Here is an 18,046-nt window from a genome sequence, read left to right on the forward strand (position 1 = left end):
TTTCACCATTGAATTTCATTTTGTTAGATAGTGCCCAGTGTTCAAATCTGTCCAGATCCTCCTGTATCTTAAGCCTATCTTCTGGAGTGTTGGCTATTCCTGCCAGCTTGGTGTTGTCTGCAAATTTGATGAGTTCCCCATCTATCCCCTCGTCCAAATCATTGATGAAGATGTTGAAGAGCACTGGGCCCAGAACAGAACCCTACACACTTCCTTCCATGTAGATGCAGTTCCGTTGAGGACCACACACTGAGTACGGCCGGTTAGCCAGCTATGAATCCATCTGGTGATGATGCTGTCTAACCCACATTTTTCTATTTTATCAAGTAGTAGGTTGTGATCTACTTTATCAAATGCTTTACTGAAGTCCAAGTAAATTATATTCAGAGCATTCCTCTGGTCTACTAATTTTGTCACTTGGTCAAAGAATGCAATAAGATTTGTCTGGCACGATCTATTTTTGAAAACCCATGTTGGCTTTTAGTAATGACTTTGTTTGCCTCTAGGTGTTCACTGATTCATTGTTTGATTGTCTTTTCCAGAATCTTCCCAGGTATTGGGGTCAGGCTGATAGGTCTGTACTTTCCTGGATCTATTTTTTCCCTTTTTTGAAGATGGGAATTACATCAGCTCTTTTCCAGTCCTCTGGTAGTTCCCCAGTGCTCCAGGATCTTTGAAAAATATAGTTCAGTGGTTCTGAGATCACATCTGCCAGTTCCTTGAGAACTTTGGGGTGTAATCCATCTTGTCCTGGTGATTTGAACTTGTCTAGGCTGGACAGGTGCTCACTTATCATTTTCTTGCCTATCTTAACTTGTGTTTCTAATCTGTTTTTTATGGTACTGTTTCTGATAGGTTGGACTGTTTTTTTTCCCTTTGTGTAAAGGCAGATGCAAAAAATGAGTTAAATAGTTCTGCTTTCTCCCTGTTGCTTGTCACCTTCTTGCCACTTTCCCCCACTAATGGACCAATCATTTCCTTAACTTTTTTTCTTGTTTTTTACATTGAAAGAAACTTTTTTTGTTATTTCTGACTTTGGTCACAAGCCTTAGTTCATTTTGAGCCTTAGCTTTCCTCACTTCATCTTTGCAGGCATGGGCTATTTGCTGATATTCTGCCTTAGTTATGTGCCCCTCTTTCCACTTTTTATACTTGTCCTTTTTATCTTTCAATTTATCAGAGAGTTCTTTATGCAGCCATACTGGTTTATTTTGAGAGCTCTTATTTTTCTTCTTCGTTGGTAATGTGCTAGACTGGGCTTTTATAATATCACTTTTCAACATTTCCCAAGCTTCTTGAGTTGTTTTCCCCTTGAGGATTCTCATCCATGGAATCCTTTCCAAGCTCTCTCTAAGTGTATTGAAATTAGCTCTCTTAAAGTCCAAGACTCTAGTTTGACTGTGTTCTATTGCTTGTGCTTACATAATGTTGAATTCCAATATTGCATAATCACTCCCCCCCAAGGTTCCTGTAGCTTCACACCTTCTATCATTTCATCTCTTTTAGTGAGAATTAAGTCCAATATGGCTGATCCCCTAGTTCCCTTCTCTACTTTTGGCAGACAAGGTTGTCTGCTAGATTTGACAGGAATCTGTTTGATCATCCACTTGGTGCAAAGTTTGTCTCCCAGTTGATGTCAGGGTAACTATAGTCCCCCATTACTATTGTGATCTGCTTCCTATATACCATAGTTAGCTGACTAGCAAAAAGTTCATCTATTTCCTCTGTTTGGTTGGGTGGCCTATAGTATACACCTATGGCAATGCCATTTTTCCCCCTTTTATATTGACCCAAATGCATTCAAGACAGTTTTCATCACTGTTGTGCTACATTAACAGAGGGATAGAATCAAGATCACGTGAAGTATTAATACCACTTTACAATGCCTTGGTAAGGCCATACTTGGAATACTGCATCCAGTTTTGGTCACCACAATGTAAAAAAGATGTTGAGACTCTAGAAAGAGTACAAAGAAGAGCAACAAGGATGATTAGGGGACTGGAGGCTAAAGCATATAAGGAAAGGCTGCTGGAATTGGGATGTCTAGTTTAATGAAGAGAAGGACAGGGGGGGGGGGATGATAGCAGTGTTCCAATATCTCAGGGGGCTGCCACAAAGAAGAGGGAGTGAAGCTATTTTCCAAGGCACCTGAAGGCAGGACAAGAAGCAATGGATGGAAACTAATCAAGGAGAGAAGCAACCTAGAACTAAGGAGAAACTTCCTGACAGTTAGAACAATTAACCAGTGGAACAACCTGCCTCCAGAAGAGGTGAATGCTCCAACACTGGAAGTTTTTAAGAAGAGACTGGACAGCCATTTGTCCGAAATGGTATAGGGTTTTCCTGCCTGAGCAGAGGGTTGGATTCGATGACCTCCAAGGTCCCTTCCAACTTTATTATTATTATTATTATTATTATTATTATTATTATTATTATTATTATTATTATTATTATTATTATTATTATTTCTTCTGTAGAGATATAGTTATTTCTTATATAGAGAGCAATTCCACCTCCTCTTTTATTTGGTCTGTTTCTTTTAAATAATTTAAATCCCTCTAGCTGTGTGTTCCATGTGTGGGTTTCATCCCACCATGTTTCTGTAATGGCAACAATATCATATCTGCCCTCATTTACCTGAATTTCTAGTTCATCCTGTTTACTATTCATACTCTGTGCATTGATGTATACACATTTGAGTCCTTTATGACTGACCCTGTGTTTACTAGTCCTTTATGACTGACCCTGAGATAAGCAAATAAAAGCATGAGGCATATTCACACGGTCTTGAAAAAATCTTCTGTCATAAACTCTGGCTAAGCCAATGAGTTGGCATGACTTCCTCATGGTCCTAAATGGTGAAAAACAATTATCAGCTGTGTAAAATTGTTTAGGCTGTTGCAGTGTAAAGAATCTTCTTGAAAACAAATGTGTGCCTATTTATGATATAACATGGCTTATATATTTATTATTCCTAATTACATGAGAATATTTAAATGAATATGCAGGAATCATATCAGTCTGTTCATATTTTCTCAAATCCTTGCAGAGAAATGTCATGCTCATTGTTAAACTAAAACTAGCATAGACCTTACCAGAGTGTTTGGTTTTTCTCTGTAAATACTACTTATTTCTTGACATGTCTCCCATATTTCTCAGTCAGGATCAGTTTAGAATAGGCAGTGTTACATGTCTAGATTCAGAATAATAATTCTGCTAGGCATTATCAACATGCATCTTACTGGCTGATTAGCCCAGGATTGCATAACAAATATTTGAATCCTGAGAAAGTTCCAGTAATTTGCTGTTTCTTTCCAATTCAAGTTTGCTATCACTAACACATGTTTTCATGAGATGCGTTCATTGGAAAGGATTTATGTGACTTTGACAATGTGTTTTATAAACTGCAACTTCCAGATAGCTGTGGACTCTCATCCCAAGAGTCTTTGATTAACTCATTGGCTGCCCAGAATCAATGGAGAGACTTTGGATTTTGTTACTGCTGACACTTGCCTTGGCAGATTCTTCTATTCATCCAAGAGGACTGTTATTTAACTTAGTAAGTGAATGTAAGATATCCTTGTTTTAATCCTTCCAGAATTATGTTCTTTTAGGTTTGAAGATGTATACAGCTAGGAATAATTTGCTCTTGTCCCATTCTTTTATTTTAAAAACCTGCAACATTATTCAATTGATAATTGAATAATATGCTGCAAATAATCACACATGCAATCAATCTAGGGTACTATGTAAATCAGAATATAATCAAAGATCAATGTCAACACACGACATACCATCAAAATTCCTGTGAAGTGATTATATAGCTGGTATAGGCCAATATAACCTGATTATTACTCTGTGTGATAATATATTTTTACAGAGAATGTAGTAATGACTCTAAACAGTCAAGGCCTTTCACAAAAGAACACACATAGAAAAATGAAAAGAATGGATAAATTGCTGAATTAACCATCTTGTTTTACACATGTGATCTTTGTTTTCCTCTAGGACAATGGGGAGCTATGTCTTCAAAGAGTACAATGCAAAAGCCACTGCTGTTACTGAATCAGTGGATTAAATCTTGCTCGCTGTGCAGACAAGTCAGCTGAAAACCAAGAATGTTCCCTAAAGGTGAGTGTCATTTTTTTTTTAAAAAAATTAGATGCCCATCGTGAGAGAATCAGAGAGATATATTCTGTTCAACATGACAGAAATTAAGTGCTCAGCTAGTAGCATAGACTACAACTTTAAAGTAACAGTGATATGCCATTCTTGCGTAAAACAAACACTATGAAATAAAATCATACATTAAGCCATTGGCATCATTATTGTAGGAAAATGAATAGTTTAAAAGTGAAAAACATTTGTATGGAGAAACATATGTCAGGGGATTCATAGCTTAATGTTGGTCTATATCCCAGGCTAATAATTCTGTTTTCTGCACCTCCTCTTTTGTTTGGTCTGTTTCTTTTAAATAATTTAAATCCCTCTATCTCTGTGTTCCATTTGTGGGTTTCATCCCACCATGTTTCCGTAATGGCAACAATATCATATTTTCCCTCATTTACCTGAATTTCTAGTTCAACCTGTTTACTATTCATACTCTGTGATCGGTGTATAGACATTTGAGTCCTTTATGACTGACCCTGTGTTTACTTTTTACATAACCTGTCTGATGCCTGAGTTTCTCTATTTTTTACCACCTGTTTGGTTAGTGCACTTTGTGTGGCACTCACTATTAAAAGCTTGATTTTGCTTGACAGCAAGGTTGATATTCTTGTCCACACACATATCTATGTTACATGCACCAATAAACCTATATTTTTTAGATTGTCGGGGACAGGGATATTCTGTATCAATTAACTTACTGTCCTCCTTTAGTTTAAATATTCCTCCAGAAAATCTGTGAATTTATTGCCAAGTAACTCAGTCCCTTTCTTGGATGGATGCAAACCATCTATTTTGTACATTTTTTCATTGGACCAGCTACAGACATAATAAACTTTTCAGACTTTAATTTCACTGGGAGGTATTGTTTTCCTCTGAAATACTAAGTCCTGGAGCATCATCCGATAATGTTATTCAAATAAGGATGGTTGCAAAGAAAATCTCAAAGATTAGTAGATAACTATAGAGATCCAACTCCAACCGATCAGTTTCATGTAGAATTACAAACTATAACCTATTAATACTTACAATTTATAGATCCTCACATATATAGCTCTGCATAAAACGTAGATACAAAAGAGAAATCAGTGCTAAAGGAGATGTTCTCTAAAAGCTAGAGCTCTCCAGAGGGGAAATGAAGACTTTACTTTCTGTGCTATTTATATTCATATGGTTTTGGAACATCTGCTTTCATTATTAGCTAGTTAACATTTTATAATTCTGTAGCACTTGCCATCGTGTGCATTTTTATAGATGCATTGGTTCTAATCAAATCACAAAATAAATCACAACATAATATTCTTTGAGTAACTGAAGGACAAACATTTGAGTTTGGAAAGACTTACAATTTTTCGAACTCCCTAAGGCAATTTCTCTACCTATTTCATAAAAAAAACTAGAGAAAAAATAGGCTGAATAATCACATTTCTTCATAAGAGAAGAGGGGAAATATTTAACCTTCAGATGACACTGACTAGGAATGAAGGATAACAGAACTAAAAAGTCAGCATTTGGAAAGCCAAATGCTTAGATCTGGCTGAGTGGTATCTTTCATATATGTCAATGTTATTTTTTTTCTTTCCAACTATTTCCAACTCCATATCGAATAAGATTTGATGAGGTGGACAAAGATCCTCTTATAGTATCAAATGTATCCAGCATGAAAATTTATGGATTATGTTATGAATATCTTCAAAATGTACATTCAGGACTACTATATTCCTTTCCATACAGCCAACCATTTTTTTTTAATTGACCGATTTCCTGGCTATGCAGTGACCAGCAATTCTTTTGATACTTTTGAGGCTTGCAAATTTCTTTCTCAAATACTCAGGATGAGGAAAAGAGAGAATACTGAGACAGCCAATGACCTTAAAGCACCATTAGATCACTTGTATTATCCAAACAATTCAATTCTGATTGTCAGCTTCTGAAAATAATTAGGTATAATCAGTTGTTCTTGTGTTTGATTTTGATAATTTCAGGAATCCAGAAAAGCTTTTTATTTCATCCATATTACATAAAGTAGATTCAACATTCCTGCTGAGATAATTTTGCTCTTTTGTATGACCTGAGATGCTTACCATATATAATAAACATGACCTAGATTAGAAGATGAAACAAATGACTTCCTAATTCTGTTTTCCTCCAATAACTTCTGGACAATGTGTTCCTTAGTTCTTGTTCAACCTTCTATCCAGTCAAGTCTTAACTGTCAATCAGAGTTATATTACTTTTTTGAAATTTAAAATTATCAGTAGAATAATGTTCAGCACACATCTATTTAAGAAATAAACCTTAGAAGTCAGGTCAAAAACCAACTCAAATCTTTCTGTCTCTTTTTCTAGAATTTACTAAACCATACCTTCCATTTATCTGGTATGAACACATAGATTAAAAGATGTGCCTTATCTTTTTTAACAAGTACTTTATATATTTTAGACACAATGTCCACAACTTAAAAGTTTTCCATAGAAAAGGAGGTATTACCCTAATCTGAATCATATGGCTTTTCTCCAATCGCTTGTATATAAAGGTAGTCCCTGACCTACAACCATTTGCTTAGTGACCATCACAGCACTGAAAAAAGTGTCTTACATGAGGTCTTTACACTTAATAATAGTTGCAGAATCCCCTTGGTCATGAGAACAAAATTTGGGGGCCAGCATATATTTGCAACGGTTGCAATGTCCTGGGGTTATTTCCCAGCCAGTTTCTGGCAATCAAAATCAAGAGGAGAAGTCAAACTTCTTTAACAACTGCATGATTTACTTAACAGCTCAGTGATTCGCTGATCAGAAAAAAGTCATTTAACAATAGCCTTGCCTAGCAACAGAAATTCAAATCCCAATTAAGGTTGTAAGTTGAGGACTGTATGTTCTACTTCAGTTACTCCCTCCCTACATTCAGTTCTTTCCCTTATCGGGGCTTCTAGTCCTGAAATCCTATTCTGCTAGTCTGGTGTTGACAAATGCATTTTCTGCTTACAATACTACGTTGTAGCAGGCGGGCTGTATCAGAAACTTTCTCAAACATTGACAACTGGCGTGACCTTTTTCCTCTCATATCTCAAACAAGACCACACCCAATGCAAGTCAAGAAGTGACCACATTAATGAAACTTGCTAAAACATTCCTTAAGCAATTCTGCTGCAAGCTGCTACACATGCTCTTCAAACATTCTGTTCACATGAATAATTAAGTGATCCCATTTTGGAGAGCAGACAGGTACATCTTACATCTTTGCATGAAAAGTTTTATTTTGGCATACTACAGTATTTACTACAAATGGAATGAACAATCCTGATGTTGTTTTTCAAAGGCACAGTATCTCAATGCTGCTCCATTTTTTTCAATACAATTCAGTCCCAATTCTAGCTGAAAGTTCCATATGCAGTTTATGAAGTTTTAGAGTCTATATTGAATGGGAATCTGAGTTTTACAGATTTGGAAGGGATCTTGGAGGTCTTCTAGTCCAATCTCTTGCTCAAGCAGGAAACCCTATTCCATTTCAGACAAACGGCTGTGCAATCATTTCTTAAAAGTCTCCAGTGTTGGATCACCTACAACTTCTGGAAGAAACTCCTTCCACTGATTAATTGCTTTAACTATCAGGAAATTTCTCCTTAGTTCTAGGTTGCTTCTCTCTTTGAGTCTATCCATTGTTTCTTGTCCTGCCTTCAGATGCTTTGGAAAATAGATTGACCCCCCCTCTTCCTTGTGGGAGCCCCTCAAATATTTAAACACTACTATCATGTCACCCACCGTCCTTCTCTTCATTAAACTAGACATATCCAAGTCCTACAACTGTTCTTCATATGTTTTAGCCTCCAGTCCCCTGATCATCTTTGTTGCTCTTTTCTGCACTCTTTCAAGATTATGGTATGTTTGTTGGAAGTAATTGGAAGGCTTCTGGATACAAAGGAATATATTTTGTACCTAAATTAAAAGGTGAATATTATTCCAAAAGCCCAATATGGTCAAAGAGAAAGGCAAATCATGTTCATGAACTGGGTATCATGAAAAATAGGCAAAATTAGCCTGAGTCCCTAAAGGCTTATGTATAGGCTACCAACTAATGTCTAATTATTTGAGAAGGCAGTTCTCACAGTCCCTAGCCACTGCTTTCTGGGAGCTATAGAGTTATACTGTAATCCCAAAACTTGGCAGGCATTAGTTTGCACATACAATACATGATTAAGAAATGTGACAAAAATAATACAGGACATTTATCTCTTTTATGTTAAAGTAATAAAGGGCAAACAATACTGTGCTTTGCTCTTCCAATTGCAATTAAATGATCAAGTACAGGATGAGAAGGGAAGGTTTTAGGATTGAGGAAGAAAAGGATGCCCTTTATGTGTTGACTCTTGCAGAAACCTTCACACCTAGTAAAATACAAGAAAAATATCAGATGAAGGAAGAGATGTTGACGAAATAGAGCCAGATGGAGATTATTAGCATACTTGCTTAGTATTCCAAAAGAGCCCTGAAACTGAACCAAACAAGAAGCCAACACAATAATGAACAGAATATTTGTGACTGTTGGTTAATCTTATTTGCAACTGTTTGGTTGGCTAGTTTCATAATATTTCACTGCTGTAGATCACATTGGAAAACATAAAAATCATAACTTTTGAGGCTGCGCATACAAAAGGAAGCAGCAAGTGAAATGGAAATAATTGGCCCAGTTTTTTTTGGGGGGGGGGAAACAGCATTAAATTTAAAAGCACACAGAATCTGGACTTCAATGATAATTTAAAAATAAAGCAATCATATGAACCTCACTGAAGGATTAATCATTTGATTTGTCTAGTAGGTGACGGTTTCTGCTTGCTTGATGACAACAATAATTTATTGTTGTCACATTGTAATTTTTGTACATTATTTACAATGAGTTGTATATTAAAAAATGTGCAATTGAAAATAGCCAACAAGCAATTTTAAATAAGTCAACATGTTTTCAATCTAGTGCTTTAGCTGTCCAAACCATTGTTTGAAAGATAACACATTCCAGATAGCAAACATATTTCAAGTATGGAAAGGCTACATACATATGTAGAACTTTTTTTCTGTTTACAGAGTAGATATGTTATATTCAGCACATGTAGTCCTACAATCATTTATTGGGGATAAGTCCACTGTACTGAGTAGTCCTCATTTTAGTAAATATACTTTTGAATACAACCTTGTCTAGAGGTTGTCCCTTTGATACAATTATATTTGTTGTTCTTTATTGATATGGCTGATACAATATCTCTGTAGATTGTGGATTTAATGATCAAATTCAAATAATAGATAAAACTAATAAAATCTTCACAAACTTATCTAATTCATGAATGAATTTTAGAAACAATCACTGTCACAAATCACTACTTGGTCCACATTTTTACTTGCAAGGTAATTTAAAAGTTTATTCTGTAAAACGCCTAAGTAAAAGTGAGTAGTTAAAATCTAGTCTGCCCATTTATGAATTATGTTACCTTAAACAAGTATTTCTATTCACTGAAATCTACCTGTATCTCACTAGTAAACATGAAGACTGAAATATCATTTATTATAAATAACTAATAACTAAGCAAGAGAAATACCATGACTGATAGCTTAAGAAAAAAATTATTGAATTAGTTGGAGGCAACTGCAATAAAACCATCTTAGGGAAGAATAAACAACTTGCAACAAATATCCTGGTTTTTCAACTTACTCAAAGGTATATACCAGCCTTAAAACCACCAAGGTTATTATCTGACATGGTATAGTCAGATTTCTACTTGCCAGCTATTTAGTAAAGCAAAGTATAAGGCAATAATAGAGGCACTGGAGTGTGTGGGTATGTGAAACAACTCCAGATGGTAGCTCTGTGATAAAAGTCCTTAAAATTCATTGTGTGTGCAATGACTTTTAAAAAAGGATGGGACTTTCATTGCAAAACTGGTATCTTGTCCTTTTTTTCTGAATAACACCCCCCCCCCACCGCAGATACTCTTGTTGCTGCCTTCCATGCTGTTTTAACAAGTAGTTAGCACAGCAGGTATTTTTAGCTAGAAGACTGCAAAGAAGAGACAAGCCCCCTACATTCGCTATTGTCCTTGGGGCCAGAATGGTGGCCAAAGCCGTGGTCATAATCTGATTCCCAATCCCCAGCTATTTGAAGCTATACAAAGCTGTATGCCACATGCAGCTTTACCTCGCAGGTATGTAAGCAGTGACATTAAGAGACCAACTGGCAAAGAGAACCAAACTTTTTATCATTATTTCAGAGTGGACTTCAGCAGCTTTTCTTTTTATCCTGATAATTGTTTTTAGTCCACCCTCTCAATCATGTAATTGTGGTTCTAAGGTGTTGTTCTCGTGCATTCCAAAAGATGTTGTAATTTTCTTGTCTACAGCTGATTGACAGCTGGATAATAGCTTAATATAGCCTGTGCATCTGGGGCCTTTCAGTTATGCTGAATTGCAACTCCCAGCATTTCCAGTCCACACTACCCATTGTAAATCTCAAATATGATGGGTTGGGAGGCTATATTACCCTGACAAACTACAATCACACTGACAGGCTCTCCTTTTCCTTCTGTCATTCTCTTCTATAATTCTTGCAAGTTCTTAACACAAGGCATAACCACGCCTTTTGTGCCTGCAGTTGCACAAGACATTTGATTGTGTCTTAACATTCTTTTGAAAAATAAAGCAAACCTTGCAAAGAGTGTAGAAGTTTGAAAGGTAACTATAATGTTGAGCTCAGTAGATTATCTGAGAAGAGATTGTACTCAGCACCGCTGATATAACATTTATTCGTATAATCACGAATATACAGTTCATAAGGAGAATAATATATACCTTTCATGTGCCCAGAGCATCATGTTGTGATGCATGCTATTTGGTCTGTGCTCCTTACTTTGTCTTGTCGATGCGAACAGCAGGATAAATCATGAAAAAACATTATTTAATTGATTAGTATAATATGCAGACTGGTATCTCTGGTTTATTCCCTCCTAAAGCAAGTTAAGATTTGGAAAAGAGTTAGAAGCCAAAAACAAACCATAACTCCCAACTCTAGCCACAAGTCTTGATATGTTTATGTAGCCACTTCTACAGGATTAAGAAATCAAGCATCATTGATCAAGCTTAGCATGACATATCAATGTGACTAGTGGTTTAGTTTGAGTCTTGCAATGCCAAGCAAAATTTTTTTAGAGTGATAATCAGGCATGGTTAGAAGAAAATATATTTATGTTGTATTACTCAGGTAATAGATGAAGCAAGCTTCTGAAAGAATACTCTGTGTTAAGGAATTATGGCCAGGAATATGGCTACAAGTCACTTTGTGTGCCAGATCTATAGTATTAATGCTCATTTTTTATTAATGATCTCATCCCCATTCTTCCAAATATTATTCAAATGCTTTTAATGATGATTGTTAAGTCAGCTCTTTAGAATGAAATAGTGGGAATTCTGATAGACCATCATTTACCATTCTGAAGCCATTTTAAAATGGCCATTTTGAAAATTGAAAACAGAATTCATAGTCAAGAATAGCATGCTTTATTAGCCCATTATTTTCAAAGAATCACAATATTTCTCCACAGCTATCTGCCAGATACTATTTAAGCCAATAATGCATATTTCTCCACCTCAAAAGTTGTGTGCAGAGAGTTTACAACACTCTTCCAACTTATTTCAGATGACTACTTTAGGACACTTCTATCATTACTAGCTAGGTCTTACGGAATTTTAAAATGGGAAGTAATAAAGATAAGTCAGCTTTCAGATATACCAGTAATGTAATTAAATTAGAAGTCTTCAAAACTTTAGCTACTGTGCTTTTTTTTTTGAGCAGAAAAACAAGCATGTAAATGGGCCATACAGACTTCAGTCAGAAGTGAAGCTGTGTATCTTTTGATTTCTCAATTAATTCCTTTTGAAAACTAGACTTCAGCAAGAGGACCGAACTTGAATTGCTTCAATAAAAAAAAATTACATCCCGAAGGCAACATGATTCTTTCAGCTGAAGCAAAGAAGAAATGTAATTTGCTTTGAAGAAGGAATTCATGTTGCCTCAAAACATGAATCAGGTGTGTCATTTATCAAAGTTTGAAGAGACTTCTGAATGGGTGTTGTGCTTCAGTGTAAACTGCTTTGGGCTCTGATATGGGCCATGCTGGAGAGGGCAGAAGGATGTGCTCTCCAAAATGGTTCATCAAAAGTTGAAGTGATCCATACCATAGGACAGGGGTCTCCAAACTTGGCAACTTTAAGACCTGTCAACTTCAAACTCCCAAAATTCCCCAGCCAGTCTTAAAGTTGCCAGGTTTGGAGACCCCTGAGCAGGCAATGAGCAGCACATCCTCCGCTGCACCTCTCAAATGAGGAGGGGAATGACATACAATGTTTCTGCAAAAATAAGACCCAGTCTTACATTTTTTGGGGAACCAAAAATGCATTAGGGCTTATTTTCAGAGAATAGCTTATTTTGGGGCGGGGGGGGGTAGAGCTGCCCCAGGCACCCCACACCCGCTTACCTCAGGGCTCCCACATCCAGGCCACTCTCCGTTCAGTGACCTGCCTCGGACTCTTCCCTTTCACTCCCTCCCAAGCCGGACTGCCAGGCTATGGAGGATCGGTCTTACCTGGTCCCCCCTCCACCGTTTCAGAACTGCACCTGCTTTCTTCCATCCCTGCCACCCTTGCTTCATCCTGCAGATCACCTGCCCGGTGGCAGCTGCCTCCTCCTTCTCTGCCAACTCTCCCATGGCTTGCGCCATCACTGGGAGCACAAGCCTCCCCTGCTGCCTCCCTCCAGCAGCCCTGGTATCCCTCCGCCAGCCCTCTGTCGCTGCTACCACACTTTCTTGCCGCACTTTCTTGCCCTCTGCATCGGCCCTTGTCTCCCTTCTCTGTTCTATAAATGGTAGCCTCGTTTTCTGCTGCTTTCTTCCCAGCAGAAGGGAGACGCTTTGTATGGAAGAACGCTATGGTAAGCTCTGGGAAAACTATGAGAAGGAGCAAAATGATCAGACTGAATGTAGTAGCAATAAAATAATGAATTAGAAAAGTACGTTTGGGCCAGATGTATAATTGTACAGGTGATCTTCTCTACAATGAAATCCTCTATAAGTCTACTTAGAAATAATTGTCATTGAGATCAGCCAGAGATTTAGTAATAGTTAAATAGTTATTAGACCACTGTATTCATCTGACATATATTGTAGCATAAGTGATACTTTCAATGTGATTCTGTGTTTAATCTTAATCGGCTCTGCAATTGCTTCCTCTCTCCAATATATAGCCAATTTTTCCATTCATCAAGAGAGCAGGTGTTTTAAATGTGCAAAATTAGAAGATAAAACATGTGAGATGGCTATCAATTGTTTCATGTTATAGTTTATTTTTTGTAAAAAACAAAAAATCCAAACACAACATGTCTACAGAATGAGAGTTCTTTTTTTTAATGCCTATACCAGGCCCCTCTTCATGCTTAAGGTAAACTTTATTGTAGGGCCATGAATTTTGGACTGAAGAAATCTAGATAACTACAAATTGGCCACAAAGACGTTAGTTTTTTTTTCTGTATCTCTTGGCACCTGTCTATATTTGACTTTATTTCGGCAGTTCAGTTGATGATTTTTATAAAAATCCTAATTGACACACACCTGTAAATCAGACTCCTGGGGGAAAAAAGGAGTTTAAACAATTAAATCACTAAAGAACAGAAACTATTTTCAGCTGTGGTATAAATTGGATTCTTTTGTTCTCCCTCTAATTGTTAATGTTTAATTGTTAACAATTAAAATTGATAGGGAAGACATCAAAGTGATAGTTTCTACATTTTGGAATCATCCAAAATAATAAAGGAACAATTGGACAAAAAATATTCCACAGACTAATACTTGGTGGAGCAGCTATGAAGATCTTGTGTCTATACCTACAAAGATGTATATAGTGCAAGCAAATGGTATTTCCCCATGACAGTATAGAATTGACAAATGGACTTTGAGGAAATAGGATAGGAAAAATATTGATACTTTTTTTGAACTTTTGCATTATAGAACACCACTGAGTAGTGTTATAGAACACTGCTGAACAAATCAACCCAGAGTTTGGTGAAATGACCAGGCTCAAATTAGTCTACTTCGGACATATTATGTGAAGACATAACTTTTTAGAGAAGATTCTAAAGCTGGGGAAAGTTCCTTTCCTTTAAAGGAAAGAGGACAACCAGCAGCAAGGTGGATGGGCTGAGTTACAGTGGTGATTAGTGCACTGTTGGAAGGCTTAAAGGATGAGATTAGAGATAGATCATAATGGAGAAATTCTATCTATGTAGTTACTAAGAGTTGACACCAACTTGATTGTATGTAACAAATGAATGAATCATTAATATAATCTATGTTTACATACAACAAAAATAAAACTAATGACCTATCTTTCAAAGCATGATAAGATGCCAGCAAATTATTCAATTCAGTCTCATTCTTTTATGAATATCTGTGATATAGTCAATATTGTTATATGAAGAGTTACTATATAGTTCTGGCTGAACTTCTTGCAGGTAATTTCTTTCTTAAGCTCTTTAGAATTTAATTTTTTCTCATTAAAAATGAGAAATATTTTGTTTATGGATAATGCATTTATATATAACAGAATCAAAGCTAGTTAGTATGTGAGTAGAACTTCCAAGGCTATAGGTGACATTGTGACAGGAGACAACTGAGAAGAATTCACAAGTCATTTCCATTTATTGTCAAGAAAACTAAATCCACCAACTGTCCAGGAATTCAACTGAAGATATTTTAGGCCATTAACTACTGTAATGTCTTAGAGATTCACAGTAATTCAACTGAAGTTCAAACCAGAGAATAATACTACATTACCCAAGTAAGAGCATGTTTAAAAAATGTGATTTGTGTCTTTTAAAAACCCAACACAATGGTAAATCCCCTCAAAGGAAAGCTTTCTAGAGACCTCTGCCAGCTACAGAAATGGCATGACCCCAAACTCTGTCAAGACAAATAAGTAGCAACTGTATGCAAGCCTACTTTAAAAACCATAACCAACACTTTATAATTTGCCAGTAAGCAGATTGGTACCTGTAACACAGGTGTTTTCGAAAAGCCAACTTACTGCTAAGTTTATACCAGCAGAAATTTGCAAACTAGTCATAAAGGTCGGTCAGTGCACTGAAGGGCCTGCAAGTTAATGCACTACAGGTTTAAGATTCTTTGCTGTCACTGCCACATTGGCTAAAGATAGCAGGAACTCCTAAAGAAAGTTACTGAGTTAGAAGTATTACTAAGTTGTTTTCTTTTGAGAACAGGAAGATATAACTCCAAAGCAAAGCAAAAAAGATCTTGTAGCAATGGTGGCGGAGACAGGAAGAGAAATGAATTAATTCTTCTTTTCTAGTTTAATTGCATGGCACCTGTCAAAACATTTTTTTCTGTTTGATGAAATTTGGCTGAAGATTATTTCCAGCTTTTTTCACAAAATCATGAAATGCCAACTTTGCAAGCAAACACACATTCTTCTAATGATGCCATTTGAGTAAGAAGAAATCTCAACAGGCTGGCACAAAGTTTATATTCATTCATTCGTTCAACCAACTCAGTTACAAGACTCTCCATTAACTGACCGCAATCTGCAGCCAAAAGGGATCAGGGCCGCTTCCTCCCTGTCCAGCTTCTGAATTCTCTTTTCTTCTTAGGACAAAATTTTATTTACATTGTTATAGCCCCTTACTGTTAGAGAATGGGAGCTGAAATTCAACTTGGCCCATAGGAAAAGCCTTGCTCAGCTTCATCCACTATATAGTGAACTTACCTGGAAGGCCTTTCCAGTTCTTTACTAACAATCTCAAGTCAAGAGGTCATACTGCCAGCACGCACAAGGTACCCTCAGGTTGAATGACCAACACAAACATTCTTGAATTAATCCATTTTTGGGGGTCTGCACGATACACCGAGCCATAAGTTAATGCAAACAGCTGGATTTTCACAAAAATACTATCCCCCTATACACAAAATTTGATGTCAGCACTAATCAAGTTTAGCATATGTGAATGCAGCATTGAGCCATTCGCTGACCTGGTTTGGTGTTGCAAGTGAATGCAACCATGATGTTTCACATCACTGTACTCCAACCATGGCCAAGTAGCTGTGGAGTGAGATGAGGTGGGAGGGGATGCCACAGTCCCAAGCCCCAAAGTATACACAGAACAGCAAAGTACCAACCTTTCTTGCACCTTTAGGCCAAGAGGAAAAGAGACAATAAACTTGCATTCTCTGCCTATGACTGTTTCAGAAACGGACTACACAACGGAGAAGCCTTCCTCCCCGTTTCAGCAAGCCAGATCACAATATTGAGATATACGATGTCACGCGTGGGAGACTGTTTAATCCGAGATTAATCCCAGTAATGTCAATGCTGCAACCAGATGTTCAGCAGCCTGTCACAATCCACCTTCCCTCCCCCCCCCAGCTTTGTTGCCCCCCTCCTTCCCTAAAGCCTCGGGCAACTCCCACCGAGGAGACAACAACCCTGGGACAAAAAATCGAGAAAGATTGTCGAAACGCACCCAAGATGTTCCCGCTTGCTTTTGCCCCCCCTTTTTCCTTTCGGTTGGGCCTCGCTTGCTCCGGGGGATCTTCAGCATCCACCAGCCAAAGCAGAGAAGCAGGAGAGCGGGGGGGGGAGGTGGAGACCGAGGGGACTCCCCTCCACGCAGCTCAGCCACACAATGAAGGAAATCTCCAAGGAGGAAGGAAGAGAGAGAGAGAAGGAAGGAAGGGGGAGAAGGAGAGAGAGAGCGAGAAAAGGCGGCCTTTGGGAAGTGGAAGGTCAGGGGAGCTTGGCGGGTCAGGTTTGGAGCCTACCGGAAGAAATGAGGCTGAGGGGCGATCTCCCGACAATCGGCTCCCCGCAACTTGCCCGGCGTTGCCGATCAATAACGTAAATGTTGTCAGTCAGAGGAAGCCACTTCTTCCTTTTCCCCTCACGCCTCTCGAAGCGTGACCTGCCTTGCCTAGTCAGTCCAGAAAGAGAGAGAGAGAGAGAGAGAGATTTGTTCTCCCTGGCCGTGCAGGTGAGAGGAGCTTTGTGATCTAAAAGGTCCCCGCGGGAGCGCCTGCTTGCAGCTGCTGGCCCGTCACAATGACAGATGTCCTCGCTTGCCGCCACTAGCCCGTGATTAGAGAGAGAGGGGCTTGGGGGCTGCTCCTTCCAGAACCGGGGAGCTGCTCTCGGCCACGCTATTCGCGGCAGCGTTTTCCCCGCTCTTTCTCTCTTCCGAAGCACCTTCGCGCCGACCCGGGGTGTGCGGAGCTCTTGGAGCACCGAGGGGTGGGTGGGGCTCCTGCAGACGATTCCAGCGCAAACCAGGAAGAGCAGAGCGAAATGCGCGAATATAAACACGGGCGGAGAGGGGGGGGGCAGGACTTTCTCTTTATGGGGTAGGGGATTAAGGGTCGGGAGAAATCCCAGCCCCGGGATGTGAAGTCGGCAGCTATCCTAAAAAAAAAAAAAGGGGGGGGGGGAAGGGGGCATCACGCGTGTTAAGACTTTGGGGCAAGTGTGGGGCCCAGCCAGTCAAGTGACGAGGGATCCTCAACAGAGCGAGGCAGGCTTCCTGGATTAAGTGAACCCATGCTAGTGACGACTTGAAAAGGACTCCCTCCTCTTGTAAAGTACAGAGTTCAAAATTGCGTCACTGGCTCTTTGTAAAAGGCGGGAGACCAGAAAGATCAAATATACATTTCTTTTATACTAAAGCGCCGGTCCTGTGATGTGTCCTCCAGTAAGCTCCGCACAGTTTGACATGAAGAGTTGAACCATCTGTGCCTCAGAAGACGGTCGTTTTGGCTATCTTGGCCAGTAAAAAATGTGTC

At 38.4% G+C, this 18,046-nt stretch overlaps 1 protein-coding gene across 1 annotated transcript in view; it reads right to left on the reverse strand.

Annotated features, from left to right (window-relative positions):
* Positions 1–17,477, reverse strand: part of LOC120304171 (myelin basic protein) — a 133,513-nt gene extending 116,036 nt beyond the window's left edge. Inside the window, exon 1 of the mRNA XM_039334409.1 lies at positions 17,036–17,477. The gene's annotated coding sequence lies outside the window, so the exon portion shown is untranslated. The remainder of the gene's footprint in view (positions 1–17,035) is intronic.
* Between the last annotated feature and the right edge of the window lie 569 nt (positions 17,478–18,046).

Source organism: Crotalus tigris, unplaced genomic scaffold (assembly GCF_016545835.1).
Source record: "Crotalus tigris isolate CLP2741 ecotype Arizona unplaced genomic scaffold, ASM1654583v1 scf7180000017630.2799268, whole genome shotgun sequence".
Classification (NCBI taxonomy): Eukaryota; Metazoa; Chordata; class Lepidosauria; order Squamata; family Viperidae; genus Crotalus; species Crotalus tigris.